At 44.8% G+C, this 26,618-nt stretch overlaps 1 long non-coding RNA gene across 1 annotated transcript in view; it reads left to right on the top strand.

Moving 5' to 3' along the window:
- The window catches only part of LOC123998229, a 68,503-nt gene extending 43,383 nt beyond the window's left edge, over positions 1 to 25,120 (top strand). Inside the window, exons 2-3 of the long non-coding RNA XR_006832237.1 lie at positions 10,860 to 11,089; positions 25,081 to 25,120. This is a non-coding gene — a long non-coding RNA (uncharacterized LOC123998229). The remainder of the gene's footprint in view (positions 1 to 10,859; positions 11,090 to 25,080) is intronic.
- The last annotated feature ends 1,498 nt before the right edge of the window (positions 25,121 to 26,618 follow it).

Raw genomic sequence — 26,618 nt, 5'->3', positions numbered from 1 at the left:
AACTTTGTAATCTGAATATTTTCCTTGGTGCCCCGACTTCCTAGTTAATTAGAATTACATGATTAATCAGTTTAATCGCGTAATAATAATTACAGAGCATCTTTGATAAAAACTAAGTCTTCAGTTAATGATAGTAAAGACACGACAGTGGTAATTCATGTAAATCCGACTACAGCAGTATTGCTTGTCAATGTGCTAGCTAACAGCAACAAGCCCAGACAAGCTAGCTAAACGTGATCAGCTGGTATTTGCATAATAACGGCATCACCATTCTAATCGAGCTGGCACCAGTTGTTATGCAGGTGAGTGAGGACCCAAAAGCGACTTAACAGAAACTGAGTTTATTCAAGTCCAAACAGAAAATAACAAATCCTGAATCCTTAACAGGAAATGTCCAAACGGGGATAACAGAAATCCTCTAGTTTGTAGAGGGGAATAACAGGATAAGCGACCACAGACTGCAGGTCCCTTCGGGTAGGCGCAGGCCGTAGCTGACAGAGACACCTGCTCACACGCAGCATCTGATGAAGGCAAAACACGACAGGACGGAACAAGAACACAGCACAGCAAACAAGGATCCGACAAGGACAGAAGCAGAAACAGAGAGAGAAATAGAGACTTAATCAGAGGGCAAAATAGGGGACAGGTGTGAAAGAGTAAACGAGGTCGTTAGGAGAATGAGGAACAGCTGGGAGCAGGAACGGAACGATAGAGAGAGAGAGGGATAGAGAGAGGGAAAGAAACCTAATAAGACCAGCAGGGGGAAACGAATAGAAGAGAAAGCACAGGGACAAGACATGACAATATATGACAATACATGACAGTACCCCCCCACTCACCGAGCGCCTCCTGGCACACTCGAGGAGGAACCCTGGCGGCAACGGAGGAAATCATCGATCAACGAACGGTCCAGCACGTCCCGAGATGGAACCCAACTCCTCTCCTCAGGACCGTACCCCTCCCAATCCACTAAGTACTGGTGACCACGTCCCCGAGAACGCATGTCCATAATCTTCCGGACCCTGTAGATAGGTGCGCCCTCGACAAGGACGGGGGGGGGGACGAACGGGGTGCGAAGAAAAGGCTTGACACAGGAGACATGGAAGACTGGGTGGACGCGACGAAGATGTCGCGGAAGAAGAAGTCGTACTGCGACAGGATTAACGACCTGAGAAATACAGAACGGACCAATGAACCGCGGGGTCAACTTGCGAGAAGCTGTCGTAAGGGGAAGGTTACGAGTGGAAAGCCATACTCTCTGACCGCGACAATACCTAGGACTCTTAGTCCTACGCTTATTGGCGGCTCTAACAGTCTGCGCCCTATAACGGCAAAGTGCAGACCTGACCCTCCTCCAGGTGCGCTCACAACGTTGGACAAAAGCCTGAGCGGAGGGAACGCTGGACTCGGCGAGCTGGGACGAGAACAGAGGGGGCTGGTACCCAAGGCTACTCTGAAAAGGAGATAGCCCGGTCGCAGACGAAGGAAGCGAGTTGTGAGCGTATTCTGCCCAGGAGAGCTGTTCTGCCCAAGACGCAGGGTTTCGAAAAGAAAGACTGCGTAAGATGCGACCAATAGTCTGATTGGCCCGTTCTGCTTGACCGTTAGACTGGGGATGAAAACCGGAAGAGAGACTGACGGAAGCCCCAATCAAACGACAAAACTCCCTCCAAAACTGAGACGTGAATTGCGGACCTCTGTCCGAAACGGCGTCTAACGGAGGGCCATGAATTCTGAACACATTCTCAATGATGATTTGTGCCGTCTCTTTAGCGGAAGGAAGCTTAGCGAGGGGAATAAAATGAGCCGCCTTAGAGAACCTATCGACAACCGTTAGAATAACAGTCTTCCCCGCTGACGAAGGCAGACCGGTAATAAAGTCTAAGGCGATGTGAGACCATGGTCGAGAAGGAATGGGAAGCGGTCTGAGACGACCGGCAGGAGGAGAGTTACCTGACTTAGTCTGCGCGCAGTCCGAACAAGCAGCCACGAAACGGCGCATGTCACGCTCCTGAGTAGGCCACCAAAACCGCTGGCGAATAGAAGCAAGCGTACCCCGAACGCCGGGGTGGCCAGCTAACTTGGCAGAGTGAGCCCACTGAAGAACGGCCAGATGAGTAGAAACGGGAACGAAAAGAAGATTACTAGGACAAGCGCGCGGCGACGGAGTGTGAGTGAGTGCTTGCTTTACCTGTCTCTCAATTCCCCAGACAGTCAACCCGACAACACGCCCTTCAGGGAGAATCCCCTCGGGGTCGGTAGAGGCTACAGAAGAACTGAAGAGACGGGATAAAGCATCAGGCTTGGTGTTCTTAGTGCCCGGACGATAAGAAATCACGAACTCGAAACGAGCGAAAAACAATGCCCAACGAGCCTGACGCGCATTGAGTCGTTTGGCAGAACGGATGTACTCAAGGTTCTTATGGTCAGTCCAAACGACAAAAGGAACGGTCGCCCCCTCCAACCACTGTCGCCATTCGCCTAAGGCTAAGCGGATGGCGAGCAGTTCGCGGTTTCCCACATCATAGTTACGTTCCGACGGCGACAGGCGATGAGAAAAATACGCGCAAGGATGGACCTTATCGTCAGAATGGGAGCGCTGGGACAGAATGGCTCCCACGCCCACCTTTGACGCGTCAACCTCGACAATGAATTGTTTAGTGACGTCAGGAGTAACAAGGATAGGAGTGGATGTAAAACGCTTCTTGAGGAGATCAAAAGCTCCCTGGGCGGAAACGGACCACTTAAAGCACGTCTTGACAGAAGTAAGGGCTGTGAGAGGAGCTGCCACTTGACCGAAATTACGAATGAAACGCCGATAGAAATTTGCGAAACCGAGAAAGCGCTGCAACTCGACACGTGACTTAGGGACGGGCCAATCGCTGACAGCATGGACCTTAGCGGGATCCATCTGAATGCCTTCAGCGGAAATAACAGAACCGAGAAATGTGACGGAGGAGACATGAAAAGCGCACTTCTCAGCCTTCACATAAAGACAATTCTCTAAAAGGCGCTGGAGAACACGTCGAACGTGCTGAACATGAATCTGGAGTGACGGTGAAAAAAATCAGGATATCGTCAAGGTAAACGAAAACAAAGATGTTCAGCATGTCTCTCAGTACATCATTCACTAATGCCTGAAAGACAGCTGGAGCATTAGCGAGACCGAACGGCAGAACCCGGTATTCAAAATGCCCTAACGGAGTGTTAAACGCCGTTTTCCACTCGTCCCCCTCCCTGATGCGCACAAGATGGTAAGCGTTACGAAGGTCCAACTTAGTAAAGAACCTGGCTCCCTGCAGAATCTCGAAGGCTGACGACATAAGGGGAAGCGGATAACGATTCTTAACCGTTATGTCATTCAGCCCTCGATAATCCACGCAGGGGCGCAGGGTACCATCCTTTTTCTTAACAAAAAAAACCCCCGCTCTGGCGGGAGAGGAAGAAGGCACAACGGTACATGACACCAGTTGTGAAACTGGCCCTTATTTTAAGTGCCAGTGGAAATGGGGCTTAATTGACAACTAAATTCAGTTAAGATTTTTTTTGTGAGCTCAATGTGCACATTGTGCAGTTTCTCAAGAGATAAATCAGATCAAGCCCAAACTGTGCAATGTATTAGGGATTTGTAGTTCCAATAGGTCAATATTCTACATAGTTCAACGCAGGAAACTTTGTAATTAACTACAATGATGATAATCCATTGCCCGCCTACTTGTCCGGTGTGAAAACAGCCCCAGAACATTATTCCTCCTCCACCAAACTTTACAGTTGGCACTATGCATTAGGCAGGTAGCGTTATTCTGAATCTCCTGATTCATCACTCCAGCTTTACACCATTCCAGCCAAGGCTTGGCAATGTGCATGGTGATCGTAGGTGTGTGTGCAACTTCTCAGCCATGGAAACCCATTTCATGAAGCTCCCAACGAACAGTTCTTGTGCTGAAACTCGGTAGTGAGTGTTGCAACTGAGGACAGACAATTGTTATGCACTACATGCTTCAGCACTTGGCCGTCCCATTCTGTGAGCTTATGTTGACACTCCACTTCACAATAACAGCACTTACAGTAGACCGGGTGCAGCTCTAGCAGGGCAGGAAAGGTGGCATCCTATGACGGTGCCACGTTGAAAGTCACTGAGTTCTTCAGTAAGGCTATTCTACTGCCAATGTTTGTCAATGGAGATTGCATGGCTGTGTGCTCGATGTTATAAACCTGTCAGCAACGGATGTAGCTGAAATAGCCGAAACAACTCATTTGAAGGGGTGTCCATATAATTTTCTATGTGTGTAGTGTACCTGCCAACCCTGAGACTACGGGGCACCCAAACACAAGCCACATGAATTCTAAACCCCCCACCTACCCCTCCTTCCCAGATACACAATCACAGACACACATTCACCGCAGTATATCTTCCATCTTCGCTGACTATTAAAGGTGACTAAAAACTTGGCAGCCTGTCACTCAACTCAATGTACGTCAGTGTGTGTGTGCCTACCTACCAACAGGTCACATTTCTGTCAGTCTGTCTGGCAAATAGCCCACATATCTGTGTTGTTAATTTCCAGAGAAACACACAAACATACCCTTTTTGAGTGGTTTCCTGAATGTTTGATCTGTTCCCTGGACCATGACCTCGGCCATAAAGCAAGTCAGTTAAATATCATTATGCCGTTATGCAAACACAAACTACAGCAATACAGGATTTCAGACAGGCAGTGCTTGGTGTAGCATGAATTCAAATATTGTACCTGCTTAGACAATAGATAGAGAAACGGTTTATACAGTTTCTTTGTTCCTACCTGGAAATGCACTTGATTTAGGAATAAATCCAAAAGAATCAATGAGCAAATAGGTAATGTAGCTGATTAACCTGTCCACTTGTTTTCTCTTTTCACACCTGTCCCTCAATATTTATTCCCTGATGTTTCTGAGATGAAATAAGGAATCCTAGAAGGTATCACGTTTGTTTTCTTGACTGACATTGCAATATAATGAGGGTGATTACATTACTCCACTCCCATACATTAAACTCTTCTTTAAGAAGATTATAAAATGTATTAATGTAGTATTTTGGAGAATTATATTTCTACATTACTCATGGTTAACCTATTTGTACCCTGCTTACAGGGACATTAAATCCTATTTGAATCTTTAATCCACAAATTATGCTGACACATAACATTGGCAGTACAATACAGTGTTTCTCAACCATGTATGTACCAGTGACTGCTGAGACAGGGTCCTCCTCCTCTTTTTTAACCATCTCATGTTTAAAACAAATACAATATGTAAAAACACCACTGGAGATACAACTGACAACTATATATCTATGCCCCTGCTCTAGCCATTTTGTTTGCTTCCCTGTTGTGCTGCATACCTGTCTCAGCATCTCCTCTACTGTCACTGTCTGTTTGCTTAAGCCTTATAGGCATACATTATAAAAGCTAACCTAACGACTTAGGCTATGTTTAAGCAATAAGGCCCGAGGGGCTGTGGTATATGGCCAATATACCACAATTAAGGTCTGTTCTTATGCAGAATGCAATGCGGAGGGCCTGGATGCTATCAGGAATCAAGGTAAGGCCCAGACGCAGACTGTCAAGGTACAGGAGTGCAGGCGGACTAAGAAGCAGGGACAAGCAGGGTTCAGTAATCAAGAGGTGGAGCATGGCAGGCAGAGTCAGGGAGAGAGGGCAGGTGGGCGGGTAACGGGGTAAGGACAGGCAAAGGTCAAAACAAAGAGCAAAGAGGGGCTGGGTAATGACGCTGGGGCTGGGAAAGGTGCTGACAGGTCAAACGCTGGTAAGCTTGAACAAACAAGACGAACTGGCAACAAACATACAGAGAACACAGGTATAAATACACAGGGGATAATTGTGAAGATGGTTGACACCTGGAGGTGGGTGAAGACAAGCACAAGGACAGGTGAAACAGATCATGGCGTGACAGATACAACCCTTAGCCGTGGAATATTCGCAATGTAACACAAACCCCCCAGGTGCCTTACTGCTATTATAAACTGTTTACTAATGTAATTAGAGCAGTAAAAATACATATTTTGTTATACCTGTGGTAAACGGTCTGATATAGCACAGCTTTCAGCCAATCAGCATTCAGGGTCTCGAACCACCCAGTTTATAATGCAAATTAGTGCCTGTCAAATGAGTTCCCCTGAAACACCTACCCTAATTAAGGGTTAATTACTATATTACCATATATTTGTGCTGTTTCACAAAGGTTCTGAAACTATATATATTTTACAAAACAGTATATTTTACATTAGTGCTCTTGTTATTTTTAATCCCACCCTTCAGCTCCACTCAGCCCATCCCATCGATCTCTGAACACCATCCAGTTTTGATTTGTATTTGGCAATGGGGTTATGGTATGGGCAGGCATAAGCTATGAACAACGAACACAATTGCATTCTCTCTATTGCAATTTGAATGCACAGAGATACCGTGACGAGATCCTGAGGCCCATTGTCGTGCCATTCATCTGCCGCCGTCTCCTCATGGTTCAGCACAGTTATTGGAAGCTGAAAATGTCCCAGTTATTTCATGGCCTGCATACTCACCAGACGTCACCCATTTTGCATTTTTGGGATGCTCTGGATTGACACGTATGGCAGCGTGTTCCAGTTCCCGCCAATGTCCAGCAACTTCGCACAGCCATTGAAGAGGAGTGGGACAACATTCCACAGGTCACAATCAACTGCCTGATCAACTATGTGAAGGAGATGTGTCGTGCTACATGAGGCAAATGGTGGTCACACCAGAAACTGACTGGTTTTCTGATCCACCCCACCTACATTTTTTAAGGTATCTGTGAACAGATGCATATCTGTATTCCCAATCATGTGAAATTCATAGATTAGGGCCTAATTTATTTATTTCAATTGACTGATTTCCTTAAATGAACTGTAACTCAGTATAATCTGTGAAATTGTCGTATGTTGCATTTATATTTTTGTTCAGTGTAATTAGCTGGATGGCTATAGACATTAGCCCTAAATCATTACCAGTAGTGCAGACCAATTTATTGGATGCCTATTACAGTTCCCCAAAGCGCAAGAAGTATGAATGCTTCTGTGGAGGCCGCATTGCAGTAAACACTGTACCGCTACTGCAGAGTGACAACACAGAGAATTTTACCAATTTTGGGAGGCGCACAGCTTAGCTGTAAGGAGCTAATTTTGTGGAGAAAAGACGTTCAGGTACCAGGGAGAAAATGCAATAACCCCCCCCCCAGAAACGGCTAAGATTTTCTGTGCAAAATATTGAAATTATATCAGTTTGACCGATTGTAATGAAATAGACAACTGTGAAAATGTCCAAACATGTTTCTAATTGTCACACCCTGATCTGTTTTTCCTGTTCTTGTGATTGTCTCCACACCCCCAGGTGTCGCTTATTTTCCCCAGTGTATTTATCCCTGTGTTTCCTGTCTCTCTGTGCCAGTTCGTCTTGTATGTTCAAGTCAACCAGTGTGTTTTTCCCATGCGCCTGCTGTTCTATTCTCTTTTACTAGTCCTCCCAGTTTCTACCTTTGCATGTTTTTCTGGACTCCATTCCTGCCTGCCTGATCTGGTGCAACCAATTACCTTCAGAAGTCACATAAATAGTTCAATAAAGTCCACCTGTGTAAGATCTAAGTGTCACATGATCTGTCACATGATCTCAGTATATATGGACCTGTTCTGAAAGGCCCCAGAGTCTGCAACACCACCAAGGAAGCGGCACCGCCAAGGAAGCAGCACTATGAAGACCAAGGAGCTCTCCAAACAGGTCAGGGTCAAAGTCATGGAGAAGTACAGATCAGATTTGGGTTACAAAAAAATATCTGAAACTATGAACATCCCACAGTGCACCATTAAATCCGTTATTAAAAAATGGAAAGAATATGGCACCACAACAAATCTGCCGAGAGAGGGCTGCCCACCAAAACTCAGAGAGGCAAGAAAGAGACCAAAGACAACCTTGAAGGAGCTGAAAAGCTCCACAGCGGGGATTGGAATATCTGTCCATAGGACAATTTTAAGCTGTACACTCTACAGAGCTGGGCTTTACAGAAGAGTGTCCAGAAAAAAAGCCATTGCTTAAAGAAAAAAATAAACAAGCATGTTTGGTGTTTGCCAAAAGGCATGTGGGAGACTCCCCAAACATATGGAAGAAGGTACTCTGGTCAGATGAGACTAAAATTGAGCTTTTGGGCCATCAAGAAAAATGCTATGTCTGGCACAAACCCAACACCTCTCATCACCCCCCGAGAACACCCCATCCCCACAGTGAAGCATGGTGGTGACAGCATGCTGTGGGGATGTTGTTTATCGGCAGGGACTGGGAAACTGGTTAGAATTGAAGGAATGATGGATGGGGCTAAATACAGGGAAATCCTTGAGGGAAACCTGTTTAAGTCTTCCAGAGATTTGAGACGGGGACGGAGGTTCACCTTCCAGCAGGATAATGACCCTAAGCATACTGCTAATGCAACACTCGAGTGGTTTAAGGGGAAACATATAAATGTCTTGGAATGGCCTAGTCAAAGCCCAGACCTCAATCCAATTGAGAATCTGTGGTATGACTTAAAGATTGCTGTATACTTGCAGAACCCATCCAACTTGAAGGAGCTGGAACAGTTTATCCTTGGAGAATGGACAAAAATCCCAGTGGCTAGATGTGCCAAGCTTATAGAGACATACCAAGAGACTTGCAGCTGTAATTGCTGCAGAAGGTGGCTCTACAAAGTATTGACTTTGGGGGGGGGGGGGGGTTGAATAGTTATGCACGCTCAAATTTTTCAGTTTTTGTCTTATATCTTGTTTGTTCCCAATAAAAAATATTTTACATCTTCAAAGTGGTAGCATGCTGTGTAAATCAAATGATACTACCTCCCAAAAATATATATTTTAATTCCAGGTTGTAAGGCAACACAATAGAAAAAATGCCAAGGGGGGTGAATACTTTCACAAGTTACTGTAGCTGTGGGAAGTAGGGGTGCTGAAAAATCTGATTAAAAATATATTAATTATCAAATCAATCAAACAAACTTTTTTCACAAAAGTAGTGCACTGGGCCTTTACTAGTATTAGCAGACCAATATAGATGTCTGTAATGCCAGCAACCTTTTTTTCAGCATCCCAGTTTTGGTATAAAAGGTAGTTATGAACAGTATAATTAGTAAAGTATAATTAAGAACAGTATCTTGCAAGATTCAATAATTGGAATTGTAAGAGGTGTTGCTCTGTCCCCTTTTCTGTGATTGTCATTCTAATGGTGTCCAGAAATAACAAAACCTTGTCCTCAAATATTTAAATAAATTGGTGCAAAGTTATGGGCAGACACAAAACATCCACATCAAATATGTTTCTTGATCAAATAACATTGTTGTATTAATATACCATCCTTACAAACCACTTAATATAAATGTATATTACTGGTCATCTAAGTTTGTACCTGTAGACTTTCCATCACCATGAAGAAAAACAATGCACAATACAGTAATTGAGTACAGTGAGATGTCAAGTAGTTTTTGATGATGTGGTTAATTTGGTAGAGCATGGTGTTGCAATGCTACGGTTGTGGGTTTGATTCCCACTGGGGACCCGTATGAGAAAAAAATGTATACTACTGTACGTTGCTTTGGATAAGTGCGTCTACTAAAATGGAAAATCAATGACTAGACCATTTCAGTTTTCACATAGAAATAAGTTGCATTTGCAAATTATTTAAAGAAACTGGAAAACATACATCAAGCAAGTGTTTTATTTTCCCAAGTATAATCAGACTAATTGTTTTGTACAGATAATTATCAGATTCAAGTTACAAATGCTGGTAAACACATTTAGTTCACAAAAGTAGTGCAATTGACCTCTACTAGTCCTGTATTAGTGGACCAATATAGAAGTCTTCAGCGCAGGCAAATTATATTTATATTTTTCTTTCCCCCCACCCTCTTGCCAAAAAAATCCCAGCATCCCCAAACTACTTCCCACGTCTCTGTTCACATGGATTGGGTTTAATCTAGAAGACATATTTTGATTGAATGCATTCAGATGTGCAATTAACTAGGTATTCCATTTCCCTCTCTCTATCTCTCTATCTATCTCTCTCTCTATCCACGTTCCCCCACACCCTTTCAGTAGTAGAGTCAAAAATTCTGATTATATTTTTCCCCTCCTCACTGTGTCTCATATGTCTTTCCCAGTTGTGTAAAGTACTACTTAAGTACTTTTTTGAGTATCTGTACTTTACTTTTACTTTTACTTCACTACATTCCTAAAGAAAATCATGTCTTTTTTACTCCATACATTTTCTCTGACACCCAGAAGCACTCGTTACATTTTGAATGCTTAGCAGAACAGGGAAATGGTCCAATTCATACACTTTTCAAGAGAACATCCCTGGTCATCCCCACTGCCTCTGATCTGTCGGACTCACTAAAGACAAATGCTTTATTTGTAAATTATGTCTGAGCATTGGAGTGTGCCTTTGGCTATATCCATAAATATAAAAAAACAGGACAATTGTGCCATCTGGTTGGTTTGATCTAAGGAATAAAAAATTATTTAAACTTTTTACTTTTGATACTTAAGTATATTTTAGCAACTACATTTACTTTTGATGCTTTAATATATTTAAAACCACATACTTTTAGACTTTTACTCAAGTAGTATTTTACTGGGTGACTTTTACTTTTACTTGAGTCATTTTCTATTAAGGTACATTATCTTTACTTTTACTCAAGAATGATCATTTAGTACTTTTCCCACCACTGGTCTTTCCTCCCCTCTCTCTCTCTCTCTCTCTGTGTGTGACTGGGTGACTGTGACTAACCGTCTGGCTGTTTGTTATCAGGCTGATCCACGGCATCCATGGGGGGACAGATTGGCAGAGCTACAGGGCAGCAGCTGAGCAGACAGGGGTAGCTGATCACTCCTTGATACACTGGCTCACAGCACTCACGTGCAATGCTTTCAATTGCCCTGTAAAAGATGCAGCAGCAGCTTCATAGTAATACAGATGTGGGATCTTAAATTGATCACTCTGTTGTTGCTGAGAATCTTCCTGAGCCATAGGAAATGCAGGTGAGTGTCATGATTACATACAGTGCCTTGCGCGAAAGTATTCGGCCCCCTTGAACTTTGCGACCTTTTGCCACATTTCAGGCTTCAAACATAAAGATATAAAACTGTATTTTGTTGTGAAGAATCAACAACAAGTGGGACACAATCATGAAGTGGAACGACATTTATTGGATATTTCAAACTTTTTTAACAAATCAAAAACTGAAAAATTGGGCGTGCAAAATTATTCAGCCACCTTAAGTTAATACATTTTAGCGCCACCTTTTGCTGCGATTACAGCTGTAAGTCGCTTGGGGTATGTCTGTATCAGTTTTGCACATCGAGAGACTGACATTTTTTCCCATTCCTCCTTGCAAAACAGCTCGAGCTCAGTGAGGTTGGATGGAGAGCATTTGTGAACTGCAGTTTTCAGTTCTTTCCACAGATTCTCGATTGGATTCAGGTCTGGACTTTGACTTGGCCATTCTAACACCTGGATATGTTTATTTTTGAACCATTCCATTGTAGATTTTGCTTTATGTTTTGGATCATTGTCTTGTTGGAAGACAAATCTCCGTCCCAGTCTCAGGTCTTTTGCAGACTCCATCAGGTTTTCTTCCAGAATGGTCCTGTATTTGGCTCCATCCATCTTCCCAAAAAATTTTAACCATCTTCCCTGTCCCCGCTGAAGAAAAGCAGGCCCAAACCATGATGCTGCCACCACCATGTTTGACAGTGGGGATGGTGTGTTCAGGGTGATGTCCTGTGTTGCTTTTACGCCAAACATAACGTTTTGCATTGTTGCCAAAATGTTCAATTTTGGTTTCATCTGACCAGAGCACTTTCTTCCACATGTTTGGTGTGTCTCCCAGGTGGCTTGTGGCAAACTTTAAACGACACTTTTTATGGATATCTTTAAGAAATGGCTTTCTTCTTGCCACTCTTCCATAAAGGCCAGATTTGTGCAATATACGACTGATTGTTGTCCTATGGACAGAGTCTCCCACCTCAGCTGTAGATCTCTGCAGTTCATCCAGAGTGATCATGGGCCTCTTGGCTGCATCTCTGATCAGTCTTCTCCTTGTATGAGCTGAAAGTTTAGAGGGACGGCCAGGTCTTGGTAGATTTGCAGTGGTCTGATACTCCTTCGATTTCAATATTATCGCTTGCACAGTGCTCCTTGGGATGTTTAAAGCTTGGGAAATATTTTTGTATCCAAATCCGGCTTTAAACTTCTTCACAACAGTATCTCGGACCTGCCTGGTGTGTTCCTTGTTCTTCATGATGTCTCTGCGCTTTTAACGAACCTCTGAGACTATCACAGTGCAAGGTGCATTTATACGGAGACTCGATTACACACAGGTGGATTGTATTTATCATCATTAGTCATTTAGGTCAACATTAGATCATTCAGAGATCCTCACTGAACTTCTGGAGAGAGTTTGCTGCACTGAAAGTAAACGGGCTGAATAATTTTGCACGCCCAATTTTGCAGTTTTTGATTTGTTAAAAAAAGTTTGAAATATCCAATAAATGTTGTTCCACTTCATGATTGTGTCCCACTTGTTGTTGATTCTTCACAAAAAAATACAGTTTTATATCTTTATGTTTGAAGCCTGAAATGTGGCAAAAGGTCGCAAAGTTCAAGGGGGCCGAATACTTTCGCAAGGCACTGTATGTCTCTCTTTTACGCCTGGGAATACTTGGGAACAGATTTACAAAATTAAAATCACTTGGAGCTGATTTTGACAATCTTTTATCTCCCAAAAATATATACATTTTGGGGATCAGAAAACGTAGGGGGCCAAATTCGAAAGCGGCCCACTAGTTGCGGACCCCTGTCCTAAGGGGACAGCCCAAAAAAGTGGGAACTGATCATAGATGGATAGAGGACTCTAGTGACCAAAAGCCTGTTTTAGCATGGGCAGCGCCATTGAGGACTTTCACCATTTTGAAGTAGTCAACTAGATGGGACTTCCTATGGATTAAGGAAGGATCACATAATTCCATCCAGGTCACCAGGAGGTATCAGCCAATGAATTAAACTTGCGAGGAAACATTCCATAACTGCAGGTGGCAATACATCGCCAACCTTGGCATTATACCTGTTCAAACAACACAATCTAGGTGGCAGTTTTATTTTATTTATTTTTATTTCACCTTTATTTAACCAGGTAGGCTAGTTGAGAACAAGTTCTCATTTGCAACTGCGACCTGGCCAAGATAAAGCATAGCAGTGTGAACAGACAACACAGAGTTACACATGGAATAAACAATTAACAAGTCAATAACACAGTAGAAAAAAATGGGCAGTCTATATACAATGTGTGCAAAAGGCATGAGGAGGTAGGCGAATAATACAATTTTGCAGATTAACACTGGAGTGATAAATGATCAGATGGTCATGTACAGGTAGAGATATTGGTGTGCAAAAGAGCAGAAAAATAAATAAATAAAAACAGTATAAAAACAATATGGGAATGAGGTAGGTGAAAATGGGTGGGCTATTTTCCTATAGACTATGTACAGCTGCAGCGATCGGTTAGCTGCTCGGATAGCTGATGTTTGAAGTTGGTGAGGGAGATAAAAGTCTCCAACTTCAGCGATTGCAAAACAGCTCGTTCCAGTCACAGGCAGCAGAGTACTGGAACGAAAGGCGGCCAAATGATGTGTTGGCTTTAGGGATGATCAGTGAGATACACCTGCTGGAGCGCGTGCTACGGATGGGTGTTGCCATCGTGACCAGTGAACTGAGATAAGGCGGAGCTTTACCTAGCATGGACTTGTAGATGACCTGGAGCCAGTGGGTCTGGCGACGAATATGTAGTGAGGGCCAGCCGACTAGAGCATACAAGTCGCAGTGGTGGGTGGTATAAGGTGCTTTAGTGACAAAACGGATGGCACTGTGATAGACTGCATCCAGTTTGCTGAGTAGAGTGTTGGAAGCCATTGTGTGTGCCTTTCAGTTTGTTTTCCAACTCATAAATGTAGTAGAAGAAGAAAATTGACTATTTCAAAATGGAGATGGCCTTAATTGCGCTGCTCATGCTCTCACAGACATCATAATGGGACAGATGTCTATCTTATGTCTATGGGCCTGATTCATGGAGTCATTGCTAATATTTATGCTGTGTTATCAGTCCACATCTAGCCTTGTAACTCCCCCTCTGCTCTGTCATCATCACCTGCTCCTGCTTACATAAACCACGACAGCTGTGCTTAACCATTCTCACTGACTTTTACCCTATTACTCAATGGCTGTCCTTCATTACGGAGGCTCTGTTTGTGTATCTCCACACACCACTTGTTTGCATAGCCGGCTGTTTGATCCAATACACAAGTGTGACACATGGGAAGATTATATTGTTTTTCCTAAAGGGGGGGGGAGAGAAAGAGAGAGAGAGAGAGCCAAAGGACTGATTTGGTTGAAACAATGCTACCGTTTGAAGGGTTGGCAGAGATGGGCACTGGCAGGCACTGGCCATGCCCAAGTCCTGTGAATAAGCGCCAGGCCAGACACGCCCACAAGGATACCATGAGTCAGGAGACCAGTCCAATGTGTCAATGTTTTGACTTGTGTGGCGGTTTGCAATGACATTACAGAGATAACATTTCGACCTGGGATCGAACCCCTAACCTTCCAATTTCAGGGCAGACTGTTTAACCACAAGGTCACTGAATGTTTTCTGCAAAAAAATAATACTGCTCATTTAAAACGTATCCGAAGGAGGGAGGATAGAGGAATGCCTAGCGATGGAGTTCAGTATATCTGTGTAAAGAGGACAGTATGTTATCTTCAGAGAAAAGCAACCAGAAACCAAGAACAGATAACGCCTTTCTGTGACTCTGGGATTATAACTACCTATTTACTCATACTATTTAATTGGTTGGTGATAAAAAAAATTACAAACCTATCGGGTGGGCCCTGCATGATACTGTAGTATCACTTAACCTTTTGAAATTACAGGGCAGAAGTTGATGTACAGTATATAACCGGGAATAGCTATAAACCCATGTGGTGAAATAGTTCAGGTGCTTGCTATAAGCAATATGGTGTAACTGCAGACCGCAATTAGGGGTGTTTTTTGAGGGTTATGGTGTTTCCAGTAAACGTTGGTGTGTGGTGTCAATGACACCTTGAATGGGTTGATCACTGAGGTCATTGACATGGGCATGATTCCAGAATCATCACTGTAAACTGGTTTTGATTTCTATGTTTTTATCGGTGGCGTGATCATCATGACATCATTTACAGAGCTATTTAGCTATTTAGTCACTTTCAGATGAGGCGTGGCTCTAGAGTTACTGTCATTATTATTGGCTAATTACATTTTACAACCTGGATTTAACTGCTGTAGGCTAGTTGGTAGTGGAATGACAGGGAGACAGACACACAGACGTGAGAATCCGTCTCATTTGTGGCACAGGATATTGTTGGAGAGTCATGCATTCGTACTTTCCATTTCTAAACCACCATGCCTTCATGCATGTGAGTCTGTCTGTTTGTCTGTCTCTCTGTCTGTCTGTCCATTCATCTGTTTTCTAAGTGGATAGGTGTGTTACGCAAGCCTAGTGTCACGTTCTGACCATCGTTCGTATGTGTTTTCCTGGTTTTAGTGTTGGTCAGGACGTGAGCTGGGTGGGCATTCTATGTTGTGTGTCTGGTTTGTCTATTTCTATGTTTGGCCTGATATGGTTCTCAATCAGAGGCAGGTGGTAGTCATTGTCTCTGATTGGGAACCATATTTAGGTAGCCTGTTTTGTGTTGGGTCAGCCAGGATCCGCCATTCAGCCAGGATCCGCCAGTCAGCCAGGATCCGCCAGTCAGCCAGGATCTGCCAGATCTGTCAGTCAGCCAGGATCTGCCAGTCAGCCAGGATCTGCCAGTGCCGTCAGAATGCCAGGATCCGCTAGTCAGCCAGGATCTGCCAGAACTGCCAGTCAGCCAGGATCCACCAGAACTGCCAGTCAGCCAGGATCCGCCAGTCTGCCAGGATCTTCCAGATCCGCCATTCAGCCAGGACCCGCCATTCAGCCAGGATCCGCCAGGATCTGCCAGAACCGCCAGTCAGCCAGGATCTGCCGGAACCGCCAGTCAACCAGGATCTGCCGGAACCACCAGTCAGCCAGGATCTGCCAGAACCACCAGCCAGCCAGGATCTGCTAGATTCATCAACCTTCCTGAGCTGCCTCTCAGTCCTGAGCTTCCCCTCAGTCGCGAGCTTCCCCTCAGTCCTGAGCTACCCCTCAGTCCCGAGCTACCCCTCAGTCCCGAGCTGCCCCTCAGTCCAGTGGGGCCAGTTGTTAGGTTTCCTAGGCCAAGGTTAGCGGCGAGGGTCGCCACTCAAGGGACGCTAAGGAGGTGGACTAAGACAATTATGGAGTGGGGTCCACGTCCAGCGCCAGAGCCGCCACCACGGACAGATGCCCACCCAGACCCTCCCCTATAGGTTTAGATTGTGCGTTCGGAGTCCGCACCTTGGGGGGGTTCTGTCACGTTCTGACCATCGTTCGTATGTGTTTTCCTTGTTTTAGTGTTGGTCAGGACGTGAGCTGGGTGGGCATTCTATGTTGTGTGTCTGGTTTGTCTATTTCTATGTTTGGCCTGATATGGTTCTCAATCAGAGGCAGGTGTTAGTCATTGTCTCTGATTGGGAACCATATTTAGGTAGCCTGTTTTGTGGGCGATTGTTCCTGTCTTTGTGTTTGTGGCACCAGATAGGACTGTTTTGTTTTTTTCACGGTTCTTGTTTTGTAGATTGTTGTACTTTCATCTTTATTAAAGATGCACAAAACCAACCACGCTGCATTTTGGTCCGCCTCTCTTTCCCCAGAAGAAAACCATTACAACCAGAACTAGTGTATTGCTATACTAGGGCTGGATTCAATCTGTATTGTGGAAGTATCGCAGAAGATATATGTTATAGCTCAATTTAAATTTAAAGGCAATGTTCCGGCATTCGCAGAGACTGCATTCACGGTAAATGCTGCATATCTTCCACAATACTTGCATGATACAGATTGAATCCAGCCCTAAGCCAATGTAAACGTGATCAAAATGGGAAGTGGTAAATAAATGAATGACTAACATACTGGCAAAACTCGTCATCATTAAGATTCACAGTTGTGCAAACATTTACTTTTGTTACAGTGCTATTATGCCGATTGTTCGCTTCTTAGTGTTTTTGTGTGTAAATGCACACATTGGCTTTTATAAACCAACAGTCTAGCTTGTTAGTTAACTAGCTAGCTAACTTAGATGGTGACTTTCCTTGGGCTTAGCTGTCATGTTTGTCATTTATTATCATGTCTTGTCCCTGTGCTCCCCATTCTATTCGTTTCCCTCTGCTGGTCTTATTTGGTTCTTTCCCTCTTTCTATCCCTCTCTCCCTCCCCTCTCACTCTCTCGCTCTCTCTTCTCTCTATCGTTCCGTTCCTGCTCCCAGCTGTTCCTATTCCCCTAATCATCATTTAGTCTTCCCACACCTGTTCCCGATCCTTTCCCCTGATTAGAGTCCCTATTTATTCCTTTGTGTTCCGTTCCTGTCCCGTCGGTTCCTTGTTTAGTATTCACCATGCTGTGATTGCGTTTCGCCCTGTCCTGTCGTGTTTTTGCTGTGATTGTGTATCGCCCTGTCTGTCGTGTTTTTTGCCTTCATCAGATGCTGCGTGTGAGCAGGTGTCTCTGTCAACTACGGCCTGCGCCTACCCGAAGCGACCTGCAGTCTGTGGCCGCTTCTCCTGTTATTCCCCTACAGACTAGAGGATTTTGTTATTCCCTGTTTGGACTTGAATAAACTCTGTTTCTGTTAAGTCGCTTTTGGGTCCTCTTTCACCTGCATGACAGACTTGGCCATTCTAAGGAATGGACCCAGTTTATTTTCAGAACCATTCCATTGTAGATTTTGCTTTAGATTTTGGATCATTGTCTTGTTGCAGACAGAGAGGAATTGTCCCTGTCTCATGCTTTGAGAACCTCCATCAGGTTTCCAGAATGGTCTGGACAGTTCCAGATCCATCTTCCCACCTGTTACATCCTGGCCTGCCGAGCCTCCAGAACCTAGGTTAAAACCCACCTTGCTACCCGGGCAGCCCACTGAGTGGCTCCTTTCTCACGCAGTGTGAGATTGTGTTCTCTCCAACCCATAACATTTCAGAGAAAATGTTCAATTTTGTTTCATCTACGAGCATTTCTTCCACTGTACTGGCCGGGCCCGAGAATGGGGCACAGCTATCTGGGAGGCAAGGGCTGATTGCTTTAAGAAAGTTCCAGAACTTTCCAAAAGGAGATGATTTGTTTTTGACCGACTGATTTTTGGTGGACAGGCTTCTCAGGGATCCCTGGCTTCCTTATGCCAAGGTGAACGGTCCATAACTTGGATTATTCTATTGAGTTTCCTTGTTGCTGCCTCTAGTGAGTGGAACGAGCCAGGTCGCTAGATTTGCAGTTTCTGAGGGACTCCACGCAGTGGTTAAGGATGAGATTCACAGTGCTCCTTGGGCTGTTCCTTCAGCTTGTGGACTCTTTGATTGTATCCCATCCGCTTTAGAACGACAACAGATCTCGGACCGGGCCTGGAAGAGAGCTTGTTCAACGGTGTTTCCCTGCTTTTAACGAACCTCTGAGACCATCTCCCTCCTCTGGCTTTGAGACTGAGCCCATGCAGCTGGGAGGGATTGTATTTATCATCATTAGTCAGAGGGAACGGAGGATCATTCAGAGATCCTCCTGTGCCTCTATTGAGGAGTTGCTGGACATTTTGTTAATTTTTCATGTCCAGTAAAGCCAGAGCTCATCTGTAAGCGGAGGGCTACAGGTGAGCGCAACTACTCAAGTCTCTCCATCAAAATCCTGTACTACTTTTGTCGGTCCATCTACGCTGGACCGGTTTTATATCTTTATGTTTGATAGACTCTGGGGCTGAGGGTTGTTTCATGGACGAAGCATGGGTTCGGAAACATGACATTCCTTTCAGAGAGTGGGAGAACTTGGGAACATGATTCGCCTTAGATTAAAGTCATCTTCCCAGTATCAGATTTGAGACACTACCTTTATCCCTCACAGTATCTATAACACAGTGAGACTATTTCTTTTTTGATTTTCCGTCCCACCGTTTACACCTGTTGTTTTGGGTCATCCCTGGCTAGTATGTCATAATCCTTCTATTAATTGGTCTAGTAATTCTATCCTATCCTGGAACGTTTCTTGTCATGTGAAGTGTTTAATGTCTGCCATCCCTCCCGTTTCTTCTGTCCCTACTTCTCAGGAGGAACCAGGAGGATTTGACAGGAGTGCCGGAGGAATATCATGATCTGCAGGTGGTACATCTTCAAGTGGGTCCCGAGCCAAACCTTCCTCCTCACCGGTGGCGTATGATTGTAGTATTTTTGATCTCCTTTTATTTAACCTCCTCGAGGTAGACTATACTCTCTGTCGGCTGGCCAAGATAAAGGCAGTGTCGACAGAGTTACACATTTGTCTGTTCTCAATGACGCAGGTAAAATAGTGCCTATACTTGTGCTCCGAGGAGGTAGGCGGGGTTCAATTTTTTGTTAAGAAGAAGGAGTGATACTCTGCGCCCTGATGGATTGTACAGGGCTGAATGACAAACGGTTAAGAAAATAAATAAATCCCTTATGTCATCAGTATTCGAGATTCTGCAGGGAGCCAGGTGGTTTACTAAGTTGGACCTTCGTAACGCTTACCATCTCGTAGCTGCATCAGAGAGGGGGAAGTGGTGAGGGCGTTTAACACTTCCGTTAGGGCATTTTGAGTACCGGGTTCTGCGTACGGTCTCGCCAATGCGCCAGCTGTTTTTCAGGCATTAGTTAATGATGTTCTGAGAGACATGCTGAACATTTTTGTTTTTGTCTATCTTGAGATATCCTGATTTTTTCTAGCATGGACTTCGAGATTCATGTTCAGCACGTTCGACGTGTTCTACAGCGCTAGAGCAGAGAATTGTCTCTACGTAAAGGCTGAGAAGTGCTCTTTTCATGTCTCCTCCGTTGCTTTTCTCGGTTCCGTTATTTCCGCTGAAGGCATTCAGATGGATTCCCTAAGGTAAAGCTGTCAGTGATTGGCCCGTTCAAAAGGTCACGATGGTTAGTTGCAGCGCTTAGGTTTCGCAATTTCTAATCGGACAGATTCATTCGTATGTCTATGGGTCAAGATTGCTGCCCCTCTCACAGCTCTTACTTCTGTCAAGACGTGTTTTAAGTGGTCCGGTTCCGCCCATCAGCTTTTGATCTTCTAAAAGAACGTTTTACGTCCGCTCCTATCCTAACCATTACTCACTGACGTCACTAGACAATTCATTGTCGAGGGTTGACGTATTCAGAGGTAGGCGTGGGAGCCATTCTATCCCAGCGCTTCCAGTCTGACGATGGGAAGGTTCATATTGCTTATTTTTCTAAATCGCCTGTCGCCATCTGAGCGCAAAGGACTGATGTGGGTAACAATGCTACGCCATCCGCTTAGCCCTAGGCAGAATGGGACAGTGGCAGGGGGGCATGCCCAAGTCCTTTGAATCGTTTGGACAGACCATAAGAACCTTGAGTACCATCCGTGAGTCAGGAGACGACTTAATGTGTCAATGTTTTCGTTGGGCGTTGTTTTTCGATAACGTTTCGAGTTTGTGATTTCTAACCGTCCGGTAGCAAGAACACCAAGCCTGATGCCTTATTCTGTTTAGTTCTTCTGTGGCATTTCTACTGATCCCGAGGGGATTCTTCCTTATGGGAGTGTTATCTGGGTTAACAGTCTGGGGAATTGAAAGACAAAGCAAGCACTCACCACACAGATAACGCCTTTCTGTGACTCTGTCCTAGTAACCTCCTTTTCTCATACTTCCTGTTTCCACTCGTCTGGCTGTTCTTCAGTGGGCTCACTCTGCCAAGTTAGCTGGTCATCCCGGTGTTCGAGGCACTCTTGCGTCTATTCCCAGCGTTTTGTGTGGCCGACTCAGGAGCGTGAACTGCAGACCGCAATTCGTGGCTGCTTGTTGAGGGACTGCGCGCAGACTAAACGGGTGTGTGGTCTCCTCCTGCCGGTCGTTGATCAGAGGTCATTGCTCCCCATTCCAGAATCTCGACCATGGTCTCACATTGCCTTAGACTTTTATCGGTCTGCCATGACATTGTCTGCGGGGAAGACTGTGATTCTGTCACGGTTGTCAGATAGGTTCTCTAAGTTACTGTCACATTTCATTCCCCTGGATTAAACTTCCTTCCGCTAAGGAGACGGACAAATCATTATTGAGAATGTATTCAGAATTCATGGCCTCATTAGACGCAGGTTTCAGACAGAGGCCCGCAATTCACGTCCAGTTCTTTTGGAGGGAGTTCTGTCGTTTGATTGGTCTGTCTGTCCATTCAGTCTCTCTTCCGGGTTTCATCCCCAGTCTAACGGTCAAGACCAGAGAGGGCCAATCAGAGTGATTGGTCAGGCATACTACGCAGCCTTTCTTTCAGAAACCCTATTTCGTCTTGGGCAGAACAGCTCCCCTGGGCAGAATACGCTCTGATTGGGAACCATATTTAGGTAGCCTGTTTTGTCTGCTAGCCGGGTTATCGCCGTTTCAGAGTAGTCTGGGTTACCAGCCTCCTCTGTTCTCATCCCAGCTTGCCAGTCCAGCGTTCCCTCCGCTCATCAGCGTTTGTCCAACCGTGAGCGCACCAGGAGGGTGAGGTCTGCACTTTGCCGTTACAGGGCACAGACGGTGAGAGCCGCCAGTAAACCAGGATTAAGAGTCCAAGGTATTCTTCCAGATCCGCCAGAGAGTGTGGCTTTCCAGGATCCGCCAACCTTCCTCTTACGACAGCTTCCGGAGTTGACTCCGCGGTTCATTGGTCCGTTCCGTGTCTCCCAGGATCTGTCAATCCTGTCGCTGTGCCGACCACCAGCCAGCCAGGATCTTCTTCCGCGACATCTTCCTCGCGTCCATCCAGTCTTCCATGTCTCCTGTGTTAAGCTTCCCCTCAGTCCTGAGCACCCCGTTCAGTCTTCCCTCCCCCTCCCGAGCTGCCCTTGTCCAGAGCGCACCTATTTACAAGGTACATAAGATCATGGACATGCGTTCTCAAGGGGACGGGGTGGACTAAGACAATACTTAGTGGATTGGGAGGGTTACGTCCTGAGGAGAGGAGTTGGGTTCCGTCTCGGGACGTGCTGGAGATTGTTCACTCATCGATGATTTCCTCCGTTGACCCGCCAGGTTTTCCTTGTTTTAGTGCGCCAGGAGGAGCTGTGGTGGGGGGTATGTTCATGTGTCTGTCATTTATTATCATGTCTTGTCCCTGTGTTCCCCATTCTAGGCAGGTGTTTCCCTCTGCTGGTCTTATTTGGTTCTTTTTGTCTTTCCTGTCTTTCTCTCCCCTGGCACCTCACTCTCTTGCTCTCTCTTCTCTCTATCGTTCCGTTCCTGTTTTCCCAGCTGTTCCTTTATTCCCCTAATCATCATTTAGTCTTCCCACACCTGTTCCCAGATCCTTACCCTGATTAGAGTCCCTATTTATTCCTTTGTGTTCCGTTCCTGTATTGTCGGTTCCTTGTTTAGTATTCACCATGCTGTGATTGCAGAGACTGCCCTGTCATATCTTTTTTGCTGTGATTGTCATCGCCCTGTCCTGTCGTGTTTTTGCCTTCATCAAATGGGAAGTGGTAAGCAAATGAATGTCAACTACTGGCTGCGCCGTCATCATTAAGATTCACCTGCAGTCTGTGGCAAACATTTACTTTTGTTATTCCCCTATTATGCAGACTTGAGGATTTCTAGTTTTTTGTGTTTGCACACTTGAATAAACTCTGTTTCTGTTAAGTCGCTTTTGGGTCCTCTTTCACCTGCATGACATTAGCCAAATGAGAATGTTCTAAGTCTCAAGGTCTGTTTCGGAGGTCTAGTGCAAAGGGTCTTCGTGAAGAAACTTTGAGCTAATGGCTATTTTCTCCCCTGTGTATTCGTAGTACAGTCACTTACAGCCAGGCAGTTCCAATAACTATAGTGAGCAGACCAAGACATTTGTCAATACTGTATGTAAACAGCCCACATGAACAAATACTACAGTTTACTATAGAATACTATTGTACTTACTGTAGAATTCTGTAGCAAACTGTAGTATACTGAATAATACTATAGTATACACTGTAGTATACCTCAATCATGTGTAGTACTTACTATAAAATGTTGTAGTATACTGTATAACACTATAGTAAATGATACAGTATACTACATAGCACAAAAACACTACAGTAAATACTACAGTAATGTTTGCAAAATTGCTAGTCCGCAAAAAATACTACAGTATTTAATGTGGATATACCCTGCCCATTCCCCTCTCTATATTCCAATTTGTGCCACCCATAAGTGAGAAACCTACATACCAAGTATAGACAATATATTGTGCTCCCTACAGGATATTAAAAGAGCAGAAGCTCTGATGTGTCCATTCAGACCACAGTCCTACATATCCTAAATGCTCTTTGAATATTTTGCCCAGTAGGTCTCCTCAAGGACAAAGTTCTCACTGCTATGTCAAAGATAATAAACACTACAGTAAATTCTACAATATACAGTCTGCAAAAACACTACAGTAATTACTATAGTATATAGTTACTACAGTTTTTTTCCCATACTACAGTATTTATACTACACTTTTTCCATTCACTCACTACGTTGTGTCATGTCCCAACAGATTATGTATTTTTTATGACTCTTTTCGGTGGAAATCCCCACGGAATTCTCAAAGGAGATTGTTTCCTGAAGCAGGAGTCTGGAATGCAGCAAACAAGTCTGGGCTCCCATTGGAATGTACACCTACTCCCATTTATATGCACACGCAGACACAAGCGTGTACACACACATATACACACACTTGAAAACAGGTGGACACAAATGCATGTGTAGGAACACACACACACACACACACACACACACACACACACACACACACACACACACACACACACACACACACACACACACACACACACACACACACACACACACACACACACACACACACACACACACACACACACACACACACACACACACACTTCCTCTTTGCATATTCCTCTTTGTCTTTCTCTGTGCGTGTGAAATTGCAAACGCATCGTGTAAAATTGCCCACACAAAAAAATAGAACTGGGTCAAATGTATAAACAACTCCAGCAGAGAGCATAAGATGAGTGTGTTCACATGAGCAGATACAAGACGCCCACCTCCCCGCCACGCTAACCCCCTAAACACCTCTCATCCCACATGTATTTAAACAACAGTTCCAGTGGGTATACACAGGTAGCCATTAATGCTCAATTTTTTTTTACAGCAACACTGTTCAGGGCCCAGCCTCATACTTCTCATGATCATAAATACATCAGACGTGTTGATGTTCTAGGGGAACTAAGCCACAGACAGATAGCAGCAAAGAGACACCAGTTAAGAAAGAAACCGGTCACGTCACCCTAACCCCCCACAGGGGCCTACCCATAATCTTACCATGCTCCATATATCACAATATGCTTTACTGTGGGATGAGGTCACTTTGCCGAAATGCACCCTGCTTTGTATTGTTCTTCCCACTGGATGTTTCCCTCAGAGCCCCTGGGGCATACTGGGAATAGAAATGAAGTAGCTGAGCTGCCCATAATTCTCAGGCATCCTGACTCAACAAGGGGTCTACTGCATTTCAGCCGTTCCAGAAAGAGATTCTCAAGAGTGGAGACTGAGCGAGTAGAAGGCAGCGAGAGAGAGAGAGAGAGAGAGAGAGAGAGAGAGAGAGAGAGAGAGAGAGAGAGAGAGAGAGAGAGAGAGAGAGAGAGAGAGAGAGAGGCCTGATTTTTTTTCACTCCCTGATCAGTCTCTTTGTGCTTGTCTCCACCCTCCTCCAGGTGTCACCCATCTTCCCCATTATCCCGTGTAGTTATATCTGTGGCCAGTTTGTTTTGTTTCGTCAGGCCTACCAGCGGTTTTCCTTCTGCTCCTGTCTCTCATTTTGTTCCTGTTTCCTAGTTTTCCCGGTGTTGACCTCTCTGCCTGCCCTGTCCCTGAGCCTGCCTGTCGTCTTGTACCTTTGCCCCACTACTCTGGATTACCGACCTCTGCCTGACCTGACCCTGAGCCCCCCTGCTGTTCCTGTGTCTTACACCCTCTCTGGATTATAGACCCCTGCCTGCCTTGACCTGTCGTTTGCCTGCCCCTGTTGTAATAAACATTATTACTTCGGCAGTCTGCATTTGGGTCTTACCTTAAACATGATATACTTGGGTGAAACAGAGCAAGGAAGATAAATTAGTGTAAGAAAGATTAAAAAGATAGACTACTAGGTCAAATCAAATCAAATTTTATTTGTCACATACACATGGATAGCAGATGTTAATGTGAGTGTAGCAAAATGCTTGAGCTTCTAGTTCCAACCATGCAGTAATATCTAACAAGTAATTTCACCTAACAATTTCACAACAACTACATTATACACACAAGTGTAAAGGAATGAATAAGAATATGTACAGAAAAATATATGAATGAGTGATGGCCGAATGGCATAGGCAAGATGCAAAAAAGATGGTATAGAGTACAATATATACATATGAGATTAGTAATGTAGGGTATGTAAACATTATATAAAGTGGCACTGTTTAAGTGGCTAGTGATACATTTATTACATCAATTTTTCCATTATTAAAGTAGCTGCTGCGCCTACTACACCATGCTGTCTGTGTGGGCAGACCATTTCAATTTGTCCGTGATGTGTATGCCGAGAAACTTAAAACTTTCCACTTTCTCCACTACTGTCCCGTCGATGTGGATAGGGGGCTGCTCCCTCTGCTGTTTACCGAAGTCCACGATCCTCTCCTTTGTTTTGTTGACATTGACTGTGAGGTTATTTTCCTGACACCACACTCAGAGGGCCCTCACCTCCTCCCTGTAGGCCGTCTCGTCATTATTGGTAATCAAGCCTTCCACTGTAGTGTCGTCTGCAAACTTGATGATTGAGTTGGAGCCGTGCATGGCCACGCAGTCATGTGTGAACAGGGAGTACAGGAGAGGGCTGAGAACGCACCCCTGTGGGGCCCCAGTCTTGAGGATCAGTGGGGTGGAGATGTTGTTACCTACCCTCACCACCTGGGGGCGGCCCGTCAGGAAGTCCAGAACCCAGTTGCACAGGGAGGGGTCGAGACCCAGCTTAATGACGAGTTTGGAGGGTACTATGTTGTTAAATGCTGAGCTGTCGTCGATGAACAGCATTATTACATAGGTTTTCCTCTTGTCCAGATGGGTTAGGGCAGTGTGCAGTGTGATTGTGATTGCGTCGTCTGTGGACCTATTGGGGCGGTAAGCAAATTGGAGTGGGTCTAAGGTGTCAGGTAGGGTGGAGATGATGTGGTCCTTGACTAGTCTCTCAAAGCACCTCATGATGACGGAAGTGAGTGCTATGGGGCGGTAGTCATGTAGCTCAGTTACCTTAGCTTTCTTGGGAACAGGAACAATGGTGGCCCTCTTTAAGCATGTGGGAACAGCAGACTGGGATAAGTATTGATTGAATATGT

The sequence above is a fragment of the Oncorhynchus gorbuscha genome, linkage group LG15 (assembly GCF_021184085.1).
Source record: "Oncorhynchus gorbuscha isolate QuinsamMale2020 ecotype Even-year linkage group LG15, OgorEven_v1.0, whole genome shotgun sequence".
In the NCBI taxonomy this organism is placed as follows: Eukaryota; Metazoa; Chordata; class Actinopteri; order Salmoniformes; family Salmonidae; genus Oncorhynchus; species Oncorhynchus gorbuscha.
This window is presented reverse-complemented; position numbering and strand designations above follow the sequence as displayed.